General features: G+C 40.8%; 1 protein-coding gene across 1 annotated transcript in view; it reads left to right on the forward strand.

Moving 5' to 3' along the window:
* Positions 1-24426, forward strand: part of LOC136877774 (adenylate cyclase type 3-like) — a 1080140-nt gene that overhangs the window by 622749 nt on the left and 432965 nt on the right. The gene's annotated exons all lie outside the window — the stretch shown is intronic.

Consider the following 24426-nt stretch of genomic DNA (forward strand, 5'->3'; position numbering starts at 1 on the left):
CGAGTGTCGATCAACCGTATTACTCTCCTGTTAACAGATTTATTGAGTTACAGCAAGATTGAGTTACCTCATGAGAGCGAAAAATTGCATCACGAATGAGCTTGCATAGTCACGAATCAAATATGACTTAGATATTTCGTCGAAGACCTGTTCTTCAGACCTAAGGCCTTCTCGAACGTTTACCTGTACCTTCAACTGGAAATTATCGAATTACTTGAGAAAAGTTGGGATATTCCCACGAATTAAGAAGTACATCGATTAACATGGACTTTCATTTTCTTCATCTGAAGACACTAATATTAGACTACACTGCATTCATCGCGAATAATCCATTAACATGTGAAAAGCTCAGTTCCACGAAGATTCATGTCATGCACAATTATTCCATATACTCCACACGTACAGTGTACTACCATGACGACTCTAATTTGTCGCATCCTAATCTCAAATATGTGTAACCACGAAATATCAGGACCTACCATCGTCCTACAAATACATAATATCCACTTAAATGTGTCTCGATGATTAATTACTCTAACTAATTATCACATGCCCCCAATGCACATATTTACATTAAATTCGTACATAGAATTCAGACTCAATATCCCGATGACACGTTATCTCAAACACGAGGTACAAGTAGAAGTTCCATTACAAGAAAAATATTGAAAATATGGACGAAATATCCTACCATTTAATCCATCGGACATAAATTAATTCATATTCGTGACGAAATTCGCTCAATAAGCAAAGATGGTGTTGATAACACATGGATAACTCTATCGGAACCCTCACTGTCAAATTCATGGCCACATGGTTATTAAGTAATCGCATGTGTCAGTTTTACGACATATTCGAGCAAATAACAACCATAAAATGTGTCAAAATAGCTTGCTAAGAAGAAAGAAAGAAAGAATAGAACAAAACTACATAGAACAGATATAAATGAGACGTAATCGACTTAACTTAAGGAGAAATCTTCACGTCTGGAAGTCTGGGTTCTCAATCAGCCATGCTAGGATGAAAGAATCTGCATCCCGACGCCGCCAACGGTGGTCGATAGTTTAGAACTTCATGGTGAAGCACTGGTAATCCATAATGCGAAGTTCCGTCCTCTTCTGGAAATGATCACGTCCACGTCTTCCGCGTCCACTCGTGAAAAAGCTGAAACTTACACAAAGTGCTTTAGCATAAACTCCAAACACACACGTAACTGTATTTTGGAAATGACACGTACTTAAGGGATTAATATCTGCACATTCGACGTCTGATCACAGCACTGTTCTAAGTTGAATACAATTATCAGAGGTTTAGAGCACAGGAGTGAAGCCACTGTTCTTGACGACAGTATTCACGACGTTCCACGCTGAGCGACTGCAGATGATAGTCCAGGAACACGCCAGTGAGTGTGAGAGTGAGTAATCTTATCACATGACTTAAATATCGTGTCTGGTGCACATGTACGGAAGTAAAGTCAATTTAGATACTAAATTCTTCTACTGTACGAATATACAACTTCATTACCATTTTTGCCACAAGGTCGTGTAAATTATTTCAAAATTTCAGTTTTAATTTATATCCTCTAAATGTGCTATTATTTATCCAGTTTATTTTAATTCAATCCTTGACCCTTCCGTAAATATGCATGTCACGCCACCAACGATATTATAAATATTTCATTCATATCGTTCCTCGCAATTACAGGTGACACGCGCTGGCCTCCTTCTCTCGCCAACCTTCATTTTTTTTTTTTTTTTTTGTTAGCCGGGCGGTCGCCCTCTTCACGTAAAAAAAACTCGTTCTCGTCCTCGCCGAAGGTCGCGCACACCCCATCTCGCCGACAAGCGAACACAAGCCAGACCAACACCTGTCCCGTCAGCTGTAGCCTCACGGTCAGTAATATTAACACTCCATTCCGGCTGAAGTAGTCGATGTTATAAGGCTAGTCAATAATATTAACACTTATTCCGGCTGAAGTAGTCGATTTTATAAGGCTAATCAATAATATTGACACTCCGTGTCATCGCTGTGGGCATGTTTAAGATCTCTGGTGACGCACTCAGTATCAACAGAAAATAATAACTCAGCCATAGCATACGTTCCAGTAGAATTCCGCTTTCGTTGCCAGACAACAGCACAATCCAAATGTCAAAACTGGTAGGCATGCCGTCTAGAAATCAACACTCAGAAAGTTATACCTTGGTAGCTGTGTCAATATGGTTAATGAAATACTTCGATATTTTCCCTGGTTTGTTTTTAGAATTGATATGGCCCCTTTGTACCTCGTTTATTACGGTTTCCAGACTTACTCACAAATCCTTCATTATCTTGATATGACAGTTTCTTCTTTCCTCTCGCAATGGTTGTCATTTCACAGGCTTGATGCAATCTTCGGGTACTCTCCAGTTCATGAATTTCTGTTTAAAAATGTTTCACCCTGTTCTGTTATCCCTCTCGACCTTAACTCTTCATCCTCTTCTTTCTGCCATTTAGGTTTGCCTTAGAGCTCCCAAATTGTGTCATGATCCTCATTTGTCAGCCCGTAGTCATTCTTTTGAGTACGTACTCGTAACCACCTAAAGTCAGCCTTCTTTTCCCGATGACTTCTACTATCTTTGCCATCTTGTTATGCACGCCATCATTGTTCATGAGTTTCCATGTTTCTCTGCTTTTGCGGGTCATATGATTTTTCTCCATATCCTGCGTTCTAGCATCTCGAGTTTTCGCTTCGAGTTCTTACTTCTTAAGCCCAGTGTATAGAATTTCTGGTCTTACAATGGTCTGGTAGTGCCGTATCCAGGTTCCCCATGATAGTGCGTTCTTATTGTAGATCGAGGGTCTTCATGTAAGCTGATTTAATTTGAGTTAGTCCCTCAGCCATGTCTTGTTTCTTGGTACTCCTCCAGCAACTCTCCTAGGCATGTAATGTTTTCGACACTTAGTATATCACCCTGCGTTGTTATTATCTTTTTCAGACTATCCTTAGTATTATGTACTTCGTCTTTTCAATTGAGACTTCCGGTCCTATTTTGCCAGCGTTATTTTGATTTATTATTATTCACTAATGTGTCAGGAGGTGCGCTGGCGCGGTCATCTAGACCAGGGCCTGTCAAACGCCCAAATTCTCATGCGTGAAAATCGAGGCGCAAGAGCTCCGTGCACTGTGCATCGGTTCCACTTGGCTCGGCTCGGACGAACGCTTCGTCTCTGGGCTACTCGGCTAAGATCGGCTCAATTCGGCTCGGATTTGGACCGCTACGGAGCAAGTGTGGAAGAGGGACACAGGGGGACCGAGCGAGACAGGCGTGCGGAAAGAGAGAGAAGCGCTATTGCTCCAAAATCGAGGAGTGGAGGTCTGCACGCTGGGCAACCAAGCGAAGTCGTTTTTGCACCGTGCACTAGGTGCATGCACTCTGAGAGGCCCTGGTATAGACGCTAGATTCCCAACTTGATAGTGCTTCGTTTGAATGGCTGCCTTTAAGGGTGAGATTTTCACTGTCCCAGCTCTTGTCGACAGAAAGACCACTCAGGCATTAAACCCCACCCAGACCTAAATAATCCTGGTTGATCAGTCAACCTCACACAATTTCGGCAATAAATATATGAATTCAATAAACTTTTTTTTCATCAAGATCTCCCTGTTAAAACGTGCTGGCTCTCGTAGCTGTACAGCGGAATGCTGTAGGCTGTAATGCTGTCGTCGAGTTAAACTCAAATCGCGTGAAGAAGTCTTGTAGGAGAAATTGCAATAATAAGAGGATTTAGCTTTGCAAATAAAACACTAGACTTTATCATCTCTATTAAGACTCGCTAAACGTATCAGCCAATGTAAGTATTACGCTACCCTCGTGAAAGTGAGAGGTCGCGCCCGCGGCAGTTTGCCGCACTTTTTAAATATTTGTTAATAATTTCGTTGCTAGCCACTGTAGGGCTTAGGGCGCTCGTTTCATCCCTCCCCTCCCTCTCTCCAGCCTGACGTTGATTATCGTCAGTGTATTACCTGCTGCGTTCCGGAGTAGTTCAAGTTTTCTTTCACTCTCGCACCTGCCGCGGCAAATTGCCTTCGTGCGACACCTCGCGTAGTGCATTCTTACATGAATGCATTTCCAAGAAAGCTTCTTAAGTAAAATTCATGAGGTTTATGGTGGCTTTCAGTGAAGTGTGGTGCTGTAGTTTTATCATGAATTGTGACCAAATCATTCATTGAAATGTACAAATGCAAACGTTGAGGCAATTTGCTCACGCGCGACCTTTCGCGCTCTTTAAAAACTCTCGTAATTTTACCAGATTTTGAAAAAAAAAATTATATTGAGAAGTGAGAAAATTATTCAACTCAACAACATTTCTTTTTTTCCACAATATGCATTATTTGAGTCTGCTAAATCATAAGCTTGGATCCACAAATCGCACCACAGAAGTTTAAAAGTTTATTGCAAATTAACAAGAGCCGATGGTAGTGTTGTAAAGAGGTATATCGTACTTGCCAAGATTAGAGGGAGGTGGTTTGGCCAGAAGGTGCTATTGCAGCACCACCAACGAATTACACTTCTGATAAGAAACAGACGCACTATTAGTGTCCTGAATGCCTTTCCTCAGCAGCTTCCCTACTGTCAGTCATGAATGACACAGACTACAATGGAAACTTTCTTTTTTTGCTAGGGGCTTTACGTTGCACCGACACAGATAGGTCTTATGGCGACGATGGGATAGGCAAGGCCTAGGAGTTGGAAGGAAGCAGTCGTGGCCTTAATTAAGGTACAGCCCCAGCATTTGCCTGGTGTGAAAATGGGAAACCACGGAAAACCATCTTCAGGGCTGCCGATAGTGGGATTCGAACGTACTATCTCCCGGATGCAAGCTCACAGCCGCGCGACTCTACGCGCACGGCCAACTCGTCCGGTCAATGGAAACTACGTGTTACTCTGACGTCTGCAAGGATACAGCAATATTGCATCGGTCCAGGAACAGAAACAGACATAGTTTGCAATATTTACTGCCAATAAGCATGACCGCGCTGTTTTGCAGTGCAGTGATACATCATCACGTACTGTGTTGTAGGATGGGTCGAATGGCTCAGACAGGACGTTAATTTTCTGAAACCAAGTTGGCAGGTTCGATCCTGACTCATTCAAGTGGCATTTAAATGATGTGCCCAAATATGCCACCATTGTGTCGGTAGATTTGTTGGCAGGTAAAAGAATTCCAGCAGGACCGAATTTCCATTATTTCCGTGTCTTCGAAAATCGTAGAAGTGCTTAGTGGGACTGAAAACCAATGCTATTGTTTTCATTTCTCAGTACAGAGTGAGTTGGCTATGTGATATGTGTCGTGTACCTGTGAGATTGTATCCGCGAGAGGGAGGGTTTGAAACCAGCCACTACCTCCCCCTCACCCCGCAGCGTTACATGGTGTCCAATTGCCACACCACGCAAACGCCATGGTTATACCCTAAATACATATTCACTCAATTTTAGGCCCTAAGCATTCCCATCCATTCGTCGCCGAAAACTTGTAAGTGTTAAATTTCCAGAAAATGTCGACAATGGATGAAAGGCTTGTTAGCTACTGTAGTTTAAACTTGTATACAGGTTATTTTGGCACAAATTTATTGATTGATTCATGTAGCTTCTCCTTGGTGTGTTTTGATAGAATGTGATCTCTGCAATGATAGAACAATACATTGGTTTCGTTCGTGAACTGTGCCCTGTGCAGAATTTTGAGCGTCACACCGAAACATATAAGTTCAGCTGCATAAAGTAGGGAATATAAACGATATCTATAAACAGTTCAAGAGGTTTACGACGAAAATGTTCTTTGAAAATAGTTCAATGATCCTTGAACTCGTGGCTAGTGGAAGAGCCATCCGCCAATTTGAGTTGGTATAGTGTTTGTCGCGACAGAGTAACACTATTAGTCTATATAGCTCTTAACTCCAGGGAGCTAGAGTACTGCAAGTGGTATCTTTATATTTTCTCAGAGTACATTTTCATACTAACTATCATTGGTCACCATAACTTTCATAACTGTCTAACCACGTCAATAAAAAATGTCAAACCGAGCTCGATAGCTGCAGTCACTTAAGTGTGGCCAGTATCCAGCATTCGGGAGATAGTAGGTTCGAACCCCACTGTCAGCAGCCCTGAAAATGGTTTTCTGTGGTTTCCCATTTTCACACCAGGCAAATGCTGGGTCTGTACGTTAATAAAGGCCACGGCCGCTTCCTTCCCACTCCTAGTCCTTTCCTGTCCCATCGTCGCCATAAGACGTATCTGTGTCGGTGCGACGTAAAGCAATTAGCAAAAAAAATGTCAACATTGTGCTAAATTTGCAAACTGTCAATATACTTCGGTATAAATGGATCAGAAAGCATTCAAGAGGATAGGGAGAAAGCTGAAGAATCATGTAAACCCAGAATGTCCACAGCAGAACGTTCTTCTCAGGAATTGTCCAATTCAATCAGCTTCAGTTACCAACAATCACAGCCTTCAATAAAGTGATGGGCTTGTATGTTAAACTTGTTACCTCAACATCTTTAGATTTTAGGGGAAACGTGCATATAGTTTACATATCTTCTTTCATATAACAATAAGATCTTCTTCAAAGATGCGAAAAATTTCTAGTCTAAATAATTTTTTATTTAAGAACACAAAAGCGTGCATTCTTATACGTGTACATGTGTATTAATGGCAATGTTTATTTTGACAAGAATCCATAGATTTTAACTTAACATGCATGTGTGTTACTGTGATCATATGTGACAGGTTTTGACTAGTTAACAAATATAACTTTTAAAAATATATCCATGTTTCCATTTTTGTATATAGCTGAAGATATCTTCAAACAAAGACGAAACATGTACCATGATTCATTAATGTTATTCTGAAAGATTGTAGAGGTGGAATTTTCTTTAAAAATATCGTAACACTTGTCAACAATTATTAAGTGCCCCATTTTAGAGTACTGACGTAGAAGACAGTAAAATAACTTACATTAGTTCTTACCGTAACTATGCTCGTTTTAATGTTGGCTTTCTCAACCGATTGTCTGATGACCCAGCTGTTGGCCCCCTCAGAACAACAGTCAATGGCTTTAATTTAATTTATATTAGTATATTTGTATATTTTTCTTTACTTTTCTTGTTTCACAGCTAATTGTCAGACAATTATTCATTATTATTAATTTTATCATTGTTATTATTGCCTATCATTACTATTATGGCCAATATTCGTACATCTGTTCAATTTCTGTAAGTATTATTTAGTATAAATTAGTCTACGACTGTCTATTGTAATTGGGGAAGTATCGCTGTTATGTAAATAAATAAATAAATAAATAAATAAATAAATAAATAAATAAATACGTAAATAAATAAACTACGAACAATTTCAGCCTAGTGACTTTTCTAGGGTCGATTTTTACCACCTCTTATATGAGACAGGTATTGTGAAATGCTGAAAGCACTCCAGTGTGGGAAAAGAAAAAAGTAATTCATCCGAATATAAAGATGGTAATAACCAGTTTGGATTCATGACAGTGATAGTAGCTTTGAGAATGTCCGCCAGAGAAGCATGTGAAGTGAAGACAGCAAGTGGTGATGAACAGTTGTGTACATCATTAGTACGCCATTATGAAAAGCTGGTGGAATTTCTACTGACCTCAAACATTCGCACATTAGCACAAGTAGGCCCTACTCCTCATGAAAAGATCGAACACTTGTTAGAAGCAGCTTGTGAGATATAAAAATCTGTTATAATTTTATCGAACCATGGTACAGACATATTGTGAAGTTCAAATTAGTCTTTAGCGTTCTGAATTTCCGCCAAAGAATGAGGTCTTCTTCCATTAGAGTGAAGTGATACAATACAAGGAAACGGTTACATCCTCAGGGTCTACAGCGTTCTTAGCAGCAGATAATGGAAGAGAAATTAGAGGCCTCTTCACGTTCATGAATCCTGTCGCTAAGGAGAACTGCTTGCATAAATAAAACAATTCGAATATTCAAATACATCAAGGAATCATGAAGCTTTACAAGTACATGAATAGGTCCCTTGCATATCATTACATGATTTTGTCAATAATGGAAATAGAATGGTTCTCAATGAATATTCAACACCCTCTTGGTTCTTAAAGAAGAATAAAGAGAATATGGAAAGAAACACCCTCAGGAAGGAGAATCTCTTTCATAAATGAAGTGTTGTTGATTGGTAGATAACTATCGGATGTTGAATAGGTTCGATGTAATTTTCTCACATTTTGACGTGAATGTACATTTCTTGAAAGATTGCCTATAAATGTAGCGAAATACATTCTCAGCATAATAAAATACAATCTGTGCTTAAATCATAGACACTCACTCGCTGGCGACTGTAGCGATGTCTACCGGGTGCATCAGGGTTGCCGATTATGGGTTCTTGTTTGGCTAAAGAGACCAATTCTAGAACAACCACATCACGCTGTGCCAAGCCTTAACATAAACTAGCAACACCAGCACAGTATATTCTGATTTGTTTGAGTAAAAGTCCCTCAAATCAGTCTTAAGTTTGTGGCTGAACTAAGAATCGAATCTGGATCATCTGTCCGCAGACCACAGCGGTGGGCCCCAGGCATATATTTCCCACCACAATGACACAACCATCTCTTCTCCTTGAAGTACTCACTGTATCACTCCTGAAGTGCAGTATTGGTCCAGGGCTCAGAGGATCGCTACTTGTCTAAGTTGGCAATGCTGGACACCTTGCAATTTCGTCTAATTATTCAAACATCGGTGATGAGCCTCAGGTTAACTTCAACCCTACACCTCTCATCAGTTAACCAAACAAAACCCTCTGGGGTGAGCGGCTTGGTTGTGTACTTTAAGCCGCCTAGCTGTAAGTTCGCATTTTTGTGACGGTGGGTTTGATTCCCACCATACCGAGCTCGATAGCTGCAGTCGCTTAAGTGCGGCCAGTATCCAGTAATCGGGAGATAGTGGGTTCGAGCCCCACTGTCGACAGCCCTGAAGATAGTTTTCCGTGGTTCCCCATTTTCACACCAGGCAAATGCCGGGGTTGTACCTTAATTAAGATCACGGCTGCTTCCTTCCAATTCCTAGGCCTTTCCTATCCCATTGTCTCCATAAGACCCATCCGTGTCGGTGCGACGTAAAGCAAATAGCAAAAAAAAAAAAAAAAAAAAATTATAATAATAATTCCCACCATCGGCAGCCCTGAAGATGGTTTTCCGTGGTTGCCAATTTTCACACCAGGCAAATGCTGGAGCTGTAGCTTAATTAAGGTCATGGCCACTTACTTCTCAGCCCTTGCCCTTTTCTCTCTCATTGTCACCGGAAACCTATTTGAGTTAGTGCGACGTTAAACTACTGGCGAAAAGAAAACTTCTGGCACATTCAGACTATTAAGTTGCTAAGGCGACTGCCGCTTGGTCAGATACACTGCTGATGTTTTGAGTGTCACGTTGTCATGATGACGATTCTCTCTTTGTATTGTTCGGATTTTCTAGTCAGGAATCAACCCCAGACCCTCCAGGTAAGAAGTAAGCTAGTTACCCTTATACCACAGGTTTGGCAACTCTTAATAATGCCCAATTATGTTGCAAATAATGGAGCCTCCGTGGCTCAGACGGCAGCCCGTCGGCCTCTCACCGCTGGATACCGTGGTTCAAATCCCGGTGACTCCATGTGAGATTTGTGCTGGACAAAGCGGAGGCGGGGCAGGTTTTTCTCCGGGTACTCCGATTTTCCCTGTCATCTTTCATTCCAGCAACACTCTCCATTATCATTTCATAGCATTTATCACTCATTAATACATCACCTTGGGAGTGGCGACCCCATTGTAATAACAGCCTATATATGTTTCATTCATTACATCCCTGACCCGGTCAATGACTGGAAAACATGGTGTAGGTTTTCATTTATGTTTCAAATAATGACCAGCTTTTCCTCTTTCAATGTTCAATGGAAAAAATATTATTTTTACTAACGACATTATTATGCCAGAACCGAACTGGTTACCGCTGCTAGCTCTGTACTTGGGAGAAAGGTGAGTTAGAATTCTCCGTCAGCCATAATCGAAATGGTCCTCCGTGGTTTCACACTTGAACTCCAGGCAAATGCTGGGATGTCAAGCTTTCTCAAGGCCACATCCACTTCCTTCCCACTCCTAGCCCGTATAATTACACCTACAGCCCCAGACAACACACTCACACAGTGGTACATTCAGCTCACGCCATTGAGTGTACTGAGAAAATTAGGTACAAAACTGGCGAGCCGAACATGACCTCAGAAACTTCCGTCACTACAAGCAATACACGAGAATAAACAGGGTGAAGCCTAACTCCAGTGACAAACTTCCGGAGGTTGTTAAGGGATACTTTCTGAATATATTGTTACAAGGGACCCGTGGTCACCGGTGGCTTCCCGTTAAAACGATGACCACCGCCACCGGAAACAGAAAAAGCGTATGTTTTGTATTAAATGGATTTTGAGACAAGAGTATTAATATACATGATAGTGTATAGGCTTTTGGGCTTATGCCGTGTCAAGAAAATAAGGTGAAATTCTTAACGTTTCGCAGAAAACTGTGTTCTGCGTCCTCAGAAGAAATCTCGACTGTTCACAGGAAAGGCTTCTTAAACAATGACAATCTGAATTTCGGAACGTTATAATAGAAGTGGAAATGGTACGTTCATTCGCCACCAGATGGCCCCCAGACGTGGCACAACGCTAGCGTTCGAAGCGGAAGCTGTCGGAACCATCGTAATCAGACTAAGCGGTTCACATATCGTGTTGCGTAACATATGGCAGGTGTAAGACATAGAGATAAGCCTGGAATGAAACATCTGGGGACGAGGAACGTGCGAATTTAGAAAACCCCGAGAGGAAATAACAATAGTGAAGGGACAGGGAAGGGAACTACCTATGTAAATTTTTAATGATCTGCAATGCCACCTAGATTATATGGACTACCTAAGATCCATAAAAAAGTTGTTCTCCTCAGATCTATTGTTAGTGCGATAGGTTCTCCTACGTATGCTCTGGCTAAATATCTAAGCAAATTGCTTCAGCCACACATAGGACGTACTGAATCATACGTCAGGGACTCTCGGTATTTCGTCAACAAGCTGTCAACAATAACCCTTCAACCTAATGCACTTTTGGTGAGTTTCGATGTGGAGTCCTTATTCACTAAAGTACCGATTGACTCGGTCATGTCTCTAATTGAAAACCTGTTCCCTGAGGACATTACCAAGCTATTTTAACCACTGCATGACGTCCAGTTATTTCTTGTGGGGTGGGAATTTTTGCGAACAGACGGACGGAGTGGCTATGGGAAGTCCACTTTCACCTGTAGTGACTACTTTATGGAGCGTTTTTTTTTTTGCTACTTGCTTTACGTCGCACCGACACAGATAGGTCTTATGGCGACGATGGGACAGGAAGGGGCTAGAAGTGGGAAGGAAGCGGCCGTGGCCTTAATTAAGGTACAGCCCCAGCATTTGTCTAATGTGAAAATGGGAAACCACGGAAAACCATTTTCAGGGCTGCCGACAGTGGGGTTCGAACCTACCATCTCCCGAATACTGGATACTGGCCGCACTTACGCGACTGCAGCTATCGAGCTCGGTATGGAGCATTTTGAGGAAGAGACTATTACTTCGGCTCCCGTCAAGCCTATGATATGGTGGAGGTATGTTAATGATGCATTTGTGGTCTGGACAGAAGGTCCTGAGAAACGTCATCTATTTCTAAACCAACTAAATCAGCAACATCCGTCAATAAAATTCACTATGAGTTGGAGTCAGACGGATGCCTTCCTTTCTTGGATGTTCTAGTAAGAAAGAAACCGGACGGCTCCTTAGGACATACCGTCTATCGTAAACCTACCCACACAAATCGCTATCTTCATGTAGATTCTCACACCATCAATCAGAAAAGAAAAAAACCGCATTCTCACGACACTCGCCAAGAGGGCGAGATGAATTTGTGAGCCATACATATCCAGCTGGAGATGAACACGCTCAAAGTCGCGTTCAAGGGTAATGGTTACAGCGATTTGCAGATTCATAAAGCTCTGCATCCCAGAGAAAGGACCAAGCAAAGCTCACAGGAGGAAGAAGTGAAGGGAACTGCCTACTTGCCTTACATTCACAACACCACAGATCGAATTGCGAAGGTCCTCCGCAAACACAATATCAAAACCGTGTTTGGCACCGCCACTAAAATTTCTCACAGTCTGAGTAAAACCAAAGACAAATTGTCCCCACTTTTACATCCTGGGGTATACGATATTCCCTGTACGTGTGGTAAAATATACATCGGACAAACGTGCCGGTCCATTGGTACCCGCATCAAAGAACATGAAAGTAATATTCGTCTCAACCAACCTGATAAATCGGCAATAGCTGAGCACGCTCTATCGTCGGGTCATGATGTCATGTTCAAGATGCTCGAGCTCTTACCCACACTAGACACTACAGGTCCAGGATTATACGGGAAGCTGTGGAAATACGTAGAAATCCTAACAATTTCAAGAGGGACACTGGCTATCAATTAAGTAATATCTGGTTGCCAGCCATTAAGAATTTACGTGGGTAGTTCCCTTTCCTGTCCCTTCACTATTGTTATTTCGCCTCGGTCTTTTCCAAATTCGTACTCGTCGCCAGATGTTTCATTCCAGGCTTATCTCTATGTCTTACACTTGCCATATGTTACGCAGCACGATATGTGAACCGCTTAGTCTGATTGTGATGGTTGTCAGCTTCCGCTTCGAACACAAGCGTTGTGCCACGTCCTGGGGGCCATCTGGTGGCGAACGAACGTACCATTTCCACTTCTATTACAACATTCCGAAATTCAATGTGTTAGTGTTTAAGAAGCTTTTCTCGTGGACAGTCGAGATTTCTTCTGAGGACGCGAGCACAGTTTTCTGCGAAACGTTAAGAATTTCACCTTATTTTCATGACACGGTATAAGCCCAAAAGCCTATGAACAATCATGTCTATAAGTACGGGCCGTGAAAGCATTAATGGCAAGAGTATTAATATTATCTTCCATACGGTCAATCAGAATACATGAATCCCTTTCCCAGAAATAAATGAATGGATGAATGAATGAATGAATACAGGAATTATCAATCAATCAATCAATCAATCAATCAATCAATCAATCAATCAATCAATCAATCAATCAATCAATCAATCAATCAATCAATCAATCAATCAATCAATCAATCAATCAATCAATCAATCAATCAATCAATCAATCAATCAATCAATCAATCAATCAATCAATCAATCAATCAATCAATCAATCAATCAATCAATCAATCAATCAATCAATCAATCAATAATCTGCTTTTAGGGCTGTCGCCCAGATGGCAGATATCCTCTCAGTTGTTTACCTAGCACTTTCTTAAACGTTTTCAAGGAACTTAGAAACTTATTGAACATTTACCTTGATAAATTATTGCAATCCCTTACTCCTCATCCTATAAATGCATATTTGCCCTAATGTGTCCTCTTGAATTCCCACTTTGTCTTCACAGTATGATCTTTCCTACTTTCACAACCATGTGAAGAGATATGTTTCAACCTCTTTAATCTTATTCTTCTACTAATGTTATTCCACGCCATTTCTCTACCGACAGTACGAAACACGCCGCTTAGTCGAGCAACTCGTCTCCTCACTCCCAAGTCTTCCCAGCCCAAAGTTTACAAGATCTTCGTAACACTATTCCTTTGTCGGAAATCAACCACGCTGCTTTTCTTTGAATCTTTTCCATTTCTCATATCAGGTAGTCTTTGTGTGTGGCATACCCTGGAACCATATACTCTAATTTGGGATATTAAACGACCTCTAGTTTACATCCTTTCCACAACTTCTAAATACTCTCCAAGGTCCAAGTTCAGTCCTCATCGGCGTAGGGGTGAGAAGGGGTGAAAAATAAAATGTCCAGAAATGACCGAGATTATGGACATACTGTGTATATGTGTGTCTGTATGTTCCAACATAACTCTCAACTAAAATTGGTACAAATGTGACTTACTATTTGGAAAGCAATACTGTGGCTCCATGACACCTCTAGCCCCCTTACGAGAGGGGGTATGTTCCGGTATACCTCTTAACGAAACTTGGTTCACATATGACTTACTATTTGGAAGCAAATACTACGGGGGTTGAACACTCCTAGCGACCCTGGGGGTGGAAATTCGATGTAAAAATAATCAACAACGACCTATATTAGTGTCGAATCCATAGCTATCGGGGTTGCTGTGATCAATAGTGACACTCCAGTTACCGTTTTAAGTCAACAGTCCCTCATAGGCATGGGGGTTGAGAAGAAAAAGAATGTCCAGAATGGGCGAGATTATGGATGTATGTGTGTGTGTTACAGCATAGCTCTCAACCTAACTTGGCACACATTTGACTTACTTCCTTGATAAAATTACTATCGATGTGAGATACCCCTAGGTATGGCGAACGGAAGGGGATAACATGTAAGAATAAGCGAAAACGACCAGTATTATTTTCAAACCCATATTTCTCAGGGTTGTTGGGATGAACACTGACATTTGGGATGTCGTCTAAGTCCAAGTTCAATCCCATCGGCAATGGGAGTAAGAAGTGATGAGACATAAAAAACCCAAAATAATGGATATTATGGATATATGTTCTACCACAGCTGTTATCCAAACTCGGCAGGCCTACGTATGACTTACTATCTGGGCAAAATGCTATGAAGGTAATAAATTCCTACCCCCGCTAGGGGTGAGGAATGGTAGGGGATGACATGTAAAACCAATTAAAAATAACCGATATTAATATCGAATCCATTGTTTATATGTCACTGAGGTGAATTGTGACGCTCTGGATATTGTTTATGCCCATGTTTAGCCTCCATTGGGACAGCGGCTGAGATGAGGTGAAAAGAGAATAATCTAAAATGACTAATATTAGTGTTGAATCCACAGTTTTTGGAGTCGCAAGGCTTATTGGTGACAGTCTAAACGACAGTTGGTATCGTGTACACCATATCTATAGCGCTAGGGTTAAATCATATTTTTTGAATGGATCAAACAGTTTCCTGTCAATTCGGACTTTCACGAGGACAAAGTTTTACTCGGAAATGAAATAATCTCAAAGTTGAAATCGAACCATATAAATAACCCTACGACTACATAATAGATCGTAAAATATTAATCAGCGTCTCAATAAGGAATTCAACAAAAATTCACTTTACACATAATTACCGACAATACAAATCCTAAGGCTAAACTTTCAAAAACTATCCGGACAACGCCGGGTTCTCAGCTATTAATAGGTAAATTTCAGTATTTCGCCAGTGCTAGTCGCCTCATTTACCGGGACATTATATTTATATCCATCTAACTACCTTTACATATTACTGACTGAATACTTCTGCCTTTACACATTCCCGATTGCCAATAATGATCTCTGGAATGTCCTTCCTAGACCCTGCTTCTGCCTTAAAGTATCTATACATATCCTTCCATTGCTTCCAGAAATTCATGTGACTACCAATTATATTTTCCGTCTCGTTTTCCTAGCAGATTTTTCCATCAAATTACATTTTCCAGTAAGCTCCTAACTGTGTTTCTTTCTAATCTGCATTTCCTTCTAAATTCCTTTATTTCCCTATTATACTAAAATGGGTCCTTACTATTTCTTACCAATTTTAAAGACACACACCTGTTTTTCACACTCCTCAACAATTGCTTTAGACATGTGGTTCCCAACCTGGGGGCGATCACCCCCAAGTGGGCGATTTAGGTTATTAGGGGGCAATGAGAATTAAAAGGGGAGAAAATTAAAATAGTACTGTACAGTAGAAGTTGCCGGGTAGCACGAGTCACTGGCTGTTCTCAGCCGGCGAGTTCACTGCACTCACCCCTCCACCTGTTGTTGCTCAGCGTTACCGAGCGGTGATCCAACCCCCTTCCCCTCCTGCCATCACAACATACTTGACATTGATCTACATTCGTCTTCAGTCTTAAGTAGCCTTTGTGTGCCTCACCATCAGTTTTTGTGGATGTCTTTTCTGTATTTGTGCGTTTGTTTTGAAGCGTAGAAGTTCATGCACAATGGATTCCAGAAGGAAGTGTCGTCAATACTCAGCTGAGTATTTAAAATTCGGTTTTATCGCGTCACCGCAAAATGTGCAGTTTCCACATTGTCTTTTGTGCGATAAAACAGTTGCTAGTAATGAAGCCATGAAGCCTTCGCGAATTAAAGATAATTTATCAAGAGTACACAGTGATAAAGTGAGTAAAGAACTTAGTTATTTTCAACACCTCAAAGCTAAAGCTGATAAACGGCCCAATGTGAGTGACTTATTTAAAAAACGAGCAACCGATCTTGACAAATGTCTTCTTGATTCTTACGAAGTGTCTTTATTGATCGATAAATATGCTAAATCTCACACAATTGGCAAAACTTTTGTTTTACCGGCAACCAAAAAAAAAATGTTTTTGCTAGGGGCTTTACGTCGCACCCGCACAGATAGGTCTTATGGCGACGATGGGATAGGATAGGCCTAGGAGTTGGAAGGAATCGGCCGTGGCATTAATTAAGGTACAGCCCCAGCATTTGCCTGGTGTGAAAATGGGAAACCACGGAAAACCATCTTCAGGGCTGCCGACAGTGGGATTCGAACCTACTATCTCCCGGATGCAAGCTCACAGCCAAAAAAAAAAAAGCTTGATATCATGCTAGGCGAGGGCCCTTGTAATAAGTCAATCGGTTCCTTTGAGCAACAATAGTGGTTCCAGGCGAATTGATTAAAAGGCCACGGACGATGAATCCAAACCCGCCAATTTGTTGAAAAAAGTAAATTTGCATTGCAGATTGATGAATCAACTGTGATTTATAACAAAGCAATTGTATTTAATCATCTTACGCGAACTTTATCAATAAACAAAGGGAAATTACCGAGGAAATGTTGTTTGCTAGAACTTTGATCACTGATACGAAGGGCTCGTCGATTTTTGAAGTGGTGCAAGATTATTTTGAGGAAAAAGGATTCCCCTAACAAACGTGAGCGCTTGCGCAACAGACGGTGCTCCTGCCATGTCAGGTCGGCAAGTTGGGTTTCTAGCCCACCTTAAGAAAGAAGTGCCAGCGGTCATCACTATCCACTGTGTCATTCATCGTCAACACTTATCTGCGAAAACATTGAGTGATGTCTTGCATGGACTGGTTATTACTGGTGTCAACAATAACAAAGTAATTCTTTCAGTGACCGTCCGTGACTTTGCCATGAAAATGACGAAGAATTCGAACGCTTGCTTCTACATACGGCCGTGAGGTGGCTTTCCAAAGGAAACGGTTTGCGCCGTTTCTTCGAATTATTTTACACGGTTACTGAGTTTCTCGACACATCTGATCCTCTTTTAAGTGAGAATTTGAAGCAACACAAGTTGGAACTAGTGTACTTTACAGATATTTTTGAAAAAATTAACAAAGTAAATATAAGGCTTCAAGGAAACACGATGAACCTTATCAAGGCCAAAGGAATTATTTCATCATTCATCGCCAAGTTTGATATTCACAACGTAAATATTGTCCGTAAAGAGCTGATTCAGTCTCCGACCCTTAAAAAGGTGTTCATTGTCAGACAACGAGACTCCTGAACTCCCAGAAGACAAAATCATAATTTTTACTGATCAGCTTGACCAGTTAAAAACTTACATGGAATCAGGATTTGAAGATTTGACTAACGTACGTTACAAATTCCGGATTGAATTCTAGATTCTCGTTTGAAGCTTTGGATAGGCTTAATAACTCGTTTCTAGATCTGAAGTATGACTGTGAGGCGAAATTCATTTCCGAGCAGAGCGTTTACGAGTTAGCCTCAGTGAAGCTTATGGACACTTATCCATAACTGTGGGGAAAACTGAATCACTTCTCATCTCGTTCCCGTCAACATTCTTAGTTGAAAACGGGTTTAGTTCTGTTGTCCAGGTCCTCGCCCAAAACAAAGATAAGTCGGACATTTGTCTCAAAGGAGACTTGCGCCTGAACTTGACGAACGTATCCGGATATTCAAGCTTTAACTGAAATCCGCCAAGCACAAGGCAGCCATTGAAAAGGTAAAATAAAAAATAACAATGTTTTCAAACAAACATTTACTTTTTCAAGTTTAACTGTCAACTTTCTCAATTTTTCCAATTAGAATTTAAAACTGAAAATATGTGGCCCTGTTTCTAAATATACGTCAATGATCTTAGTTAATTATTAACTTCTTTGTTCTTAAAAATCTGTAAAAAAAATGTACATTTATTTTTTTCTATTTTTTTAAGTGAACGGATATAACTGCTTCGGTTGTTTTTATATATGGTAGTAACATTGTTTAAAATTATAAAACTGCTTTATTATATACGTTACGGAGTTATCCGAGGAACAGAGAGAGGTGAAAGAAGGTGCGGGCTTGAATGTGTCTAACTACGATATCAAGAATGAATTTAAAACTTTAAATAAAGGTTGTATTTATTTTTAGAAAATCAAACTTAACGACAGTGTTTCAGGTACAATGACAATTTTGATATAAAAATAGAAAACCCCAGAATAGGGAATTTAACTCCTTTGGGCTTCAAGCCCCTAATTTGCATATTTACAATGTCGCCAATGTAGCGTTTACTTCAACACCAGATTCCAGAGCACTTTGCTCCAACCGTTACAATTACGGCCTTCCGAAGGTCCCACACAATATTACATAAATACCAGAAAAGAGCTCACATACTCTCCAAATTTAACCAAGGAGACTGCGCTCCCAATTTCTTACAGCCCACTCAAGGCAACATTACACAAAAATCTTACAATTTCTGGCCTCTCTAGGCCCAAATTTACAATTTTTGTACACAGGGGTATATATTATCCAAACTACAGGCCCTTCGTGGAAAGAAGAACAGGTTAAATTACCGGCCCAAACACAAAATGTATGGAGGCGTACACTTGCGCTCCTAGAAAACCAAGTATAAAACCCTAATTGGGCTCGCGGCCCGTTGATACAGAGGCTAATCCGAAGCTAATGAGGTGACTAAAATGAATGGCTAATGTAATGCATTACAGGAAAAGGAACAGTTACAAAATCGTAGTCACGTCAAGAAAAATTGAAAGAGAACTCGAAAGGGTAACGCACTCTCTATCCCCGATTTACAGTTAGAGACTTTATGAAGTTTTACATTAGCAGGAAGTAATTTATATTTTAGAAAATCACACGATTACATAGTTAAAGGTTAGAACCTTCCCCTCGGATAAGTTTGCAGAGACAGCTACTAAGATAGAAAATTGGTGGCCATTACCCGCGCTGATGTACTGCCTGCCGAAGGATGAGGCACCCCACCTCCTGACTTAACACACACACTCAGTACTTCGACGATCAATAACACAAGGTGGCTTGAATATCCGCAGCTTATGTACCCGAGGGGATGTTTCGAGAAGGCTCTGAACTAAATCCGGACACTCCCTCTCATTCTCATTGGATAATCCAAAAGGTACAAGAAGCCGATTATTGGCTAAAAATAATTAGAGAAAATTTCTGAATGGCCAGATTCAAAAGCTGGCGGAATGAGAAGGAAGTGTTGCAAACTTTGAAATACTGAAATAAATGAAAGTTAGTTTAGTTGTGAAAACCTAGGAACACAAAACTTCTTTAAATCATTAATTCTTCTGCCTTGCACCAGAGTGCATTACCTGAGTTTTTTTGTAATGACATCTACGGAGAAAAGTTCAAACTTCTTGACGTAAAACAAAACAAAACAAAACAAAACAAAACAAAACAAAACAAAACAAAACAAAACAAAACAAAACAAAACAAAACAAAACAAAACAAAACAAAACAAAACAAATAAATCCAGTTAGTTTAGGCAACTTCAAAATAACACATAACTCAATTTTTCAGTGGTGACATCTTCTGGTCAATGTCCCAACTTCATTAGTGGTTTCAAGTTTAGTTTGATAGATGGAGTTCCTTGAGGCGCTTCTTTTAAATGTGCAGAGTTGAGGTGTACCTCCCGGTACAATTTACACTTTACTTCAAATTAGGTATACAATGAAAATGAAAAGGAGGCGATAGGTGTTAGTCAACGTCCAGAAAGGGGAAATGGCCCATAAAAGTTTGGGAACCACTGCTTTAGACCCATCATATAGATTGCCCATCCCATAGATAGTTTACATTTTTTCTTACTATTATCCACTGATCAAAACTACTTTTAAAAATAATTTTCCCATTCCCCTCCTATCAGCCACATGGCATTGTCTAATAGTCCTACTTGTATGACATTCGTTTCTAACACATTTATTTTTCACTGCTACAAAGACAGCTTCATGATCACTTACACCAGGGCCTCTCAGAGTGCATGCACCTTTCTTCTTTGTTTGTTGCGTGTTGCCTCTTCTATAAATATTGGAACACTTTTCAAGGACAAGCTGTATGTACTTCAGCTTTCAGCTGCTGATGCTTGTGATTAATATACTGTTATTATAACCCTCAACTTAAATTCCTCTGTAGACACATTGCTCTAGGAATTTAAAAAAAAGCAGCAAGGTAATGCTGTTGTAGGCAACGAGCCACTTACATTATTTTGAGATCGCACATCACATAAAAATATACGCAATAATTTTACAGTTATTTTGGGTGAATGTCTCCCTGATATTTTATTAACAATGTTACTGGTTTTACATCCACCGGACAAGTTGGCCGTGCGGTCAGGGGCATGCGGATGTGAACTTGCATCCGGGATATAGTGGGTTCGAATCCCACTCTCGGCAGGCCTGAAGATAATTTTCCGTGATTTCCCATTTTCACACCAGGCAAATGCTGGGACTGTACCTTAATTAAGGCCACGGTCGCTTCCTTAAAACTCCTAGGCCTTTCCTATCCCATCGTCACCATAAAACCTATATGTGTCGGTGCGACGTAAAGCAGCTAGCAAGAAAAAGGTTTTACGTCCCACTAACTATATTTACGGTTTTTGGAGAAGCTGAAGTTCCGAAAGTTCGCCCCACTAGATTTCCCGTAAGTGCTAATAAATTTAGTGGCATTTAAACATTTAAATACTACCGGACTGAATCTGGATCGATTCCGCCAACTTGAGCTCAGAAGGCCAGTATTGTACCGTCTACCCAGCTGTATTTTTTCATGACTCCAGCGAATTTGTATTTCGAAAAGTGAGGCATTTTATACATCGCATATTTCATGTAACTAAATGTATTTCATCAAGCAAATTAATGTATGACTAAATAAATATACTATTTCTTAAGTCATCATTAGAGGGCTCAAGAAACTACACCACATAACGATAAAACAGAGAATGGTTATCCATAACGGTAATGACACACTCAGATCACCTGGAAGACGCGAGTTCCAATCCCCTTCAGTAAAAAAAAAAATATAGAAACGATATTACCACTTCTGAACAGGCAAATGGCCTTGAGTTTCACTCGGAATGCATCAAATATTCAAAAGGGGCTTCGTAGAGAACTCTGTTGCTATTTTTACCGCATGATAGGTATTGTCGAAAAAAAGAATCTAGTTACAACGGGTTGGAAATTCCATTGCTGATATTTTATCCATTAATTCTAAGCACATTTTCAAGCTTTCAAAGCAAATTCGATGTACAATGGGTCTGCGATATGAAAAATAAAGAGGCACGTGCTAAGAAATCGACTTCAATATCAGGGAAAAAGTGAAATTTATTTTTCTACAACTCAGAGTCGTGAAAGCTTTTATAGACAGTTAATCTAGATTGAAATCGATTTTCATGAAGCTTAGAGTGTGAATTTAGATTCCAAGAATGGGGCAGTAGTTTTACTCGACTGGAGCTCTTGTATCACGGAATTCCTCATGACGTTCAGTCGCCTCAATGTTAGGTCACTCCTTACTCCTCAACGCTGTTGATTTTGAACCTGCTGGAATTCTGACAAGCATATGCGTTTTAAGTAATTGTGAAGTCATTTATTTTCCATAGAAATTTCGCAAGGAAAATGAATTGTTCACACTATTGAATTAGCTGACGTCGTACTGAGGTCGGACTATTGTTGCAAGGTGCAGTAGTTCTACTTCCTTACAACGGGATATTGAACACTGTTGAAGCATGTGTTGTTTTCAATTGATACCTATTTTAAAACTTTCATGTTATTTTTAACGCTCACCGGCCATAAAACAGACGTATTCTACGCAAAACATAAGTTCCGGGCTAATCCTTGGGGGGGGGGGGGGTGCACAGTGGTCAGAAATAGAGCTAACCACTCCGTCCCGCTTTGTGCTGAGGTTCCGGATAGTAGAATCCTTTATTCTCCACGCCTCCAGGAGCTTCGCTTTGAACATTACAGCTGCTCACAGGGGCATTATAACGAGGCATGCTCACGTGGGTCGGCCACAACTTCGTTCAAACTTTGGATGGTTAATTTAAGTCAATAATATAAGCGTAGGCTGTACATTTGCGAGGGTTTCTGCCATTGGCGTATGTTGAAAGTTAACCTCTTCTCTCCATCGCTTACTACAGCAGCAGGAGTGGTTATAAGAAACAGAAAAAAAGCCAAGATTTGCCAACCCACTACTGGTAAGACAGGACAAAAGTAAACGAGTTTAAGATATGACATTTTAATCTCCACATTTCCTCGAACAAAGAAAAACTTGCAAAAAACGAAAGAAAAACAGGGAGAGGAATTTTTTCTAAATGTTACTATTCATCGTTCTGTTTTTAAGGCTTCAAGATTGTTACAAGTACGATATTAATCGATATAGGATATGGTTGGTTCGATAGTTCCATAGTTATAAAAATAAACAGTAATATAATGAATGGCAGTACTTTAATGAATGTCATTAAGATACTGCTATGTAACATCTAATTAGCGTACAAAATTTCACACTATTAAATACACTCTATCTACCGGGCGAGTTGGCCGTGCGCTTAGGAGTGCGCAGCTGTGAGCTCCCATCCGGGAGATAGTGGGTTCGAACCCCACTGTCGGCAGCCCTGAAGATGGTTTTCCGTGGTTTCCCATTTTCACACCACCCAAATGCTGGGGCTGTACCTTAATAAAGCCACGGCCGCTTCCTTCCCATTCCTAGGCCTTTCCTGTCCCATCGTCGCCATAAGCTATCTGTGTCGGTGCGACGTAAAGCAAGTAGCAAAAAAAAAAAAAAATACACAATAGTTTATTCCTTGTTTAATAATGTGCTTTTTTGCAGTTATGTTATAGTGTAATATTCCTTTTGAAACTGTGTGTTCGAAAGATTGAAAAGCGTATAAGTTGCATTTAACGAAGTCGACACTGGGAAGTATGGCTTGCTTCTTAACAAAATATTACAATATGGTCGAACAAAAGTATATATTAATGGGCCCGTGTTACATACTAATTATACAGGTGTACATAGTACATTAATGATAGGAAACACACAGGAAGAGAATGTACCAGGATATCACTCTTGGCCGGGCTGAGTGGCTCAGATGGTTGAGGCGCTGGCTTCCTGGCCGCAGCTTGGCAAGTTCGATCCTGGCTCAGTCCGAAGAAGTGAGCCCCTGAGGCAGCCCTCTAGTTAGGTCTATACGAATAGAGTATAGCAGTCACCTTGCATAGTAGCCCTTGCCTCAGTTCTCGAATGCCAGGCTGATCAAACTAATAGGTCATAAGTTACAAGTTGTGAGCTCCTGAGGCATCTCTCTAGTTAGGCCTTTACGAATAGTGTATAGCATCCATCTTGCATGGTATCCCTTGCCTCAATTGTCGAAAATTAGGCTGATAAAACTAGTAGGTCATAAATGACAAGTTGTGAGCCCTTGAAGCAGCTGTGTAAAGTTAGGCCTATAAGAACAATATATCGCCATTAACTCTTGGTCCATCTCCTTAAAGTTTGTCTCATATGTATAGAAACCATCTTGCCTCGGGGGCCCTAGCACTAGGAAGTTGTTCGCGGCCGCCATCTTGCGCATTCTCCCCTAGGCCGTCTCCTTAAGTCCTATGCCTCTCCTGAGCCAGCTTTCTCCATAAGAGCCTATGTATAGCCGCCATCTTGCCCACTTGCCCCTGCGCCAGCTCCCTAGTGTTAGTCCCATAAGAGCCCATGTATAGCCGCCATCTTGCCCACTTGCCCCTGCGCCAGCTCTCTCGTTTTCTACCTACTGTCGGCCTCCAGATCCCAAGATAGCGGGTTCAAACCCGGCAGAGGTAGTTGGATTTTGAAGGGCGGAAAATATTCATTCGACATTCCATGTCCTACGATGTCGGCATGTAAAAGATCTCTGGTGACACATTTGGTGTTTACTCGACAAAATTAATTAAATTTCAGCCATAGACGCTCAGGAGTGTTTCGGCTTACTCGGTTTGCCATCTAGTAGGCCTAGAGTAAAACGGAACGTCGAAATTGACGACCAGACAGCCAGATGGCGTCATATCGAAATGTCTGC

The sequence above is a fragment of the Anabrus simplex genome, chromosome 7, assembly GCF_040414725.1.
Source record: "Anabrus simplex isolate iqAnaSimp1 chromosome 7, ASM4041472v1, whole genome shotgun sequence".
Lineage (NCBI taxonomy): Eukaryota > Metazoa > Arthropoda > Insecta > Orthoptera > Tettigoniidae > Anabrus > Anabrus simplex.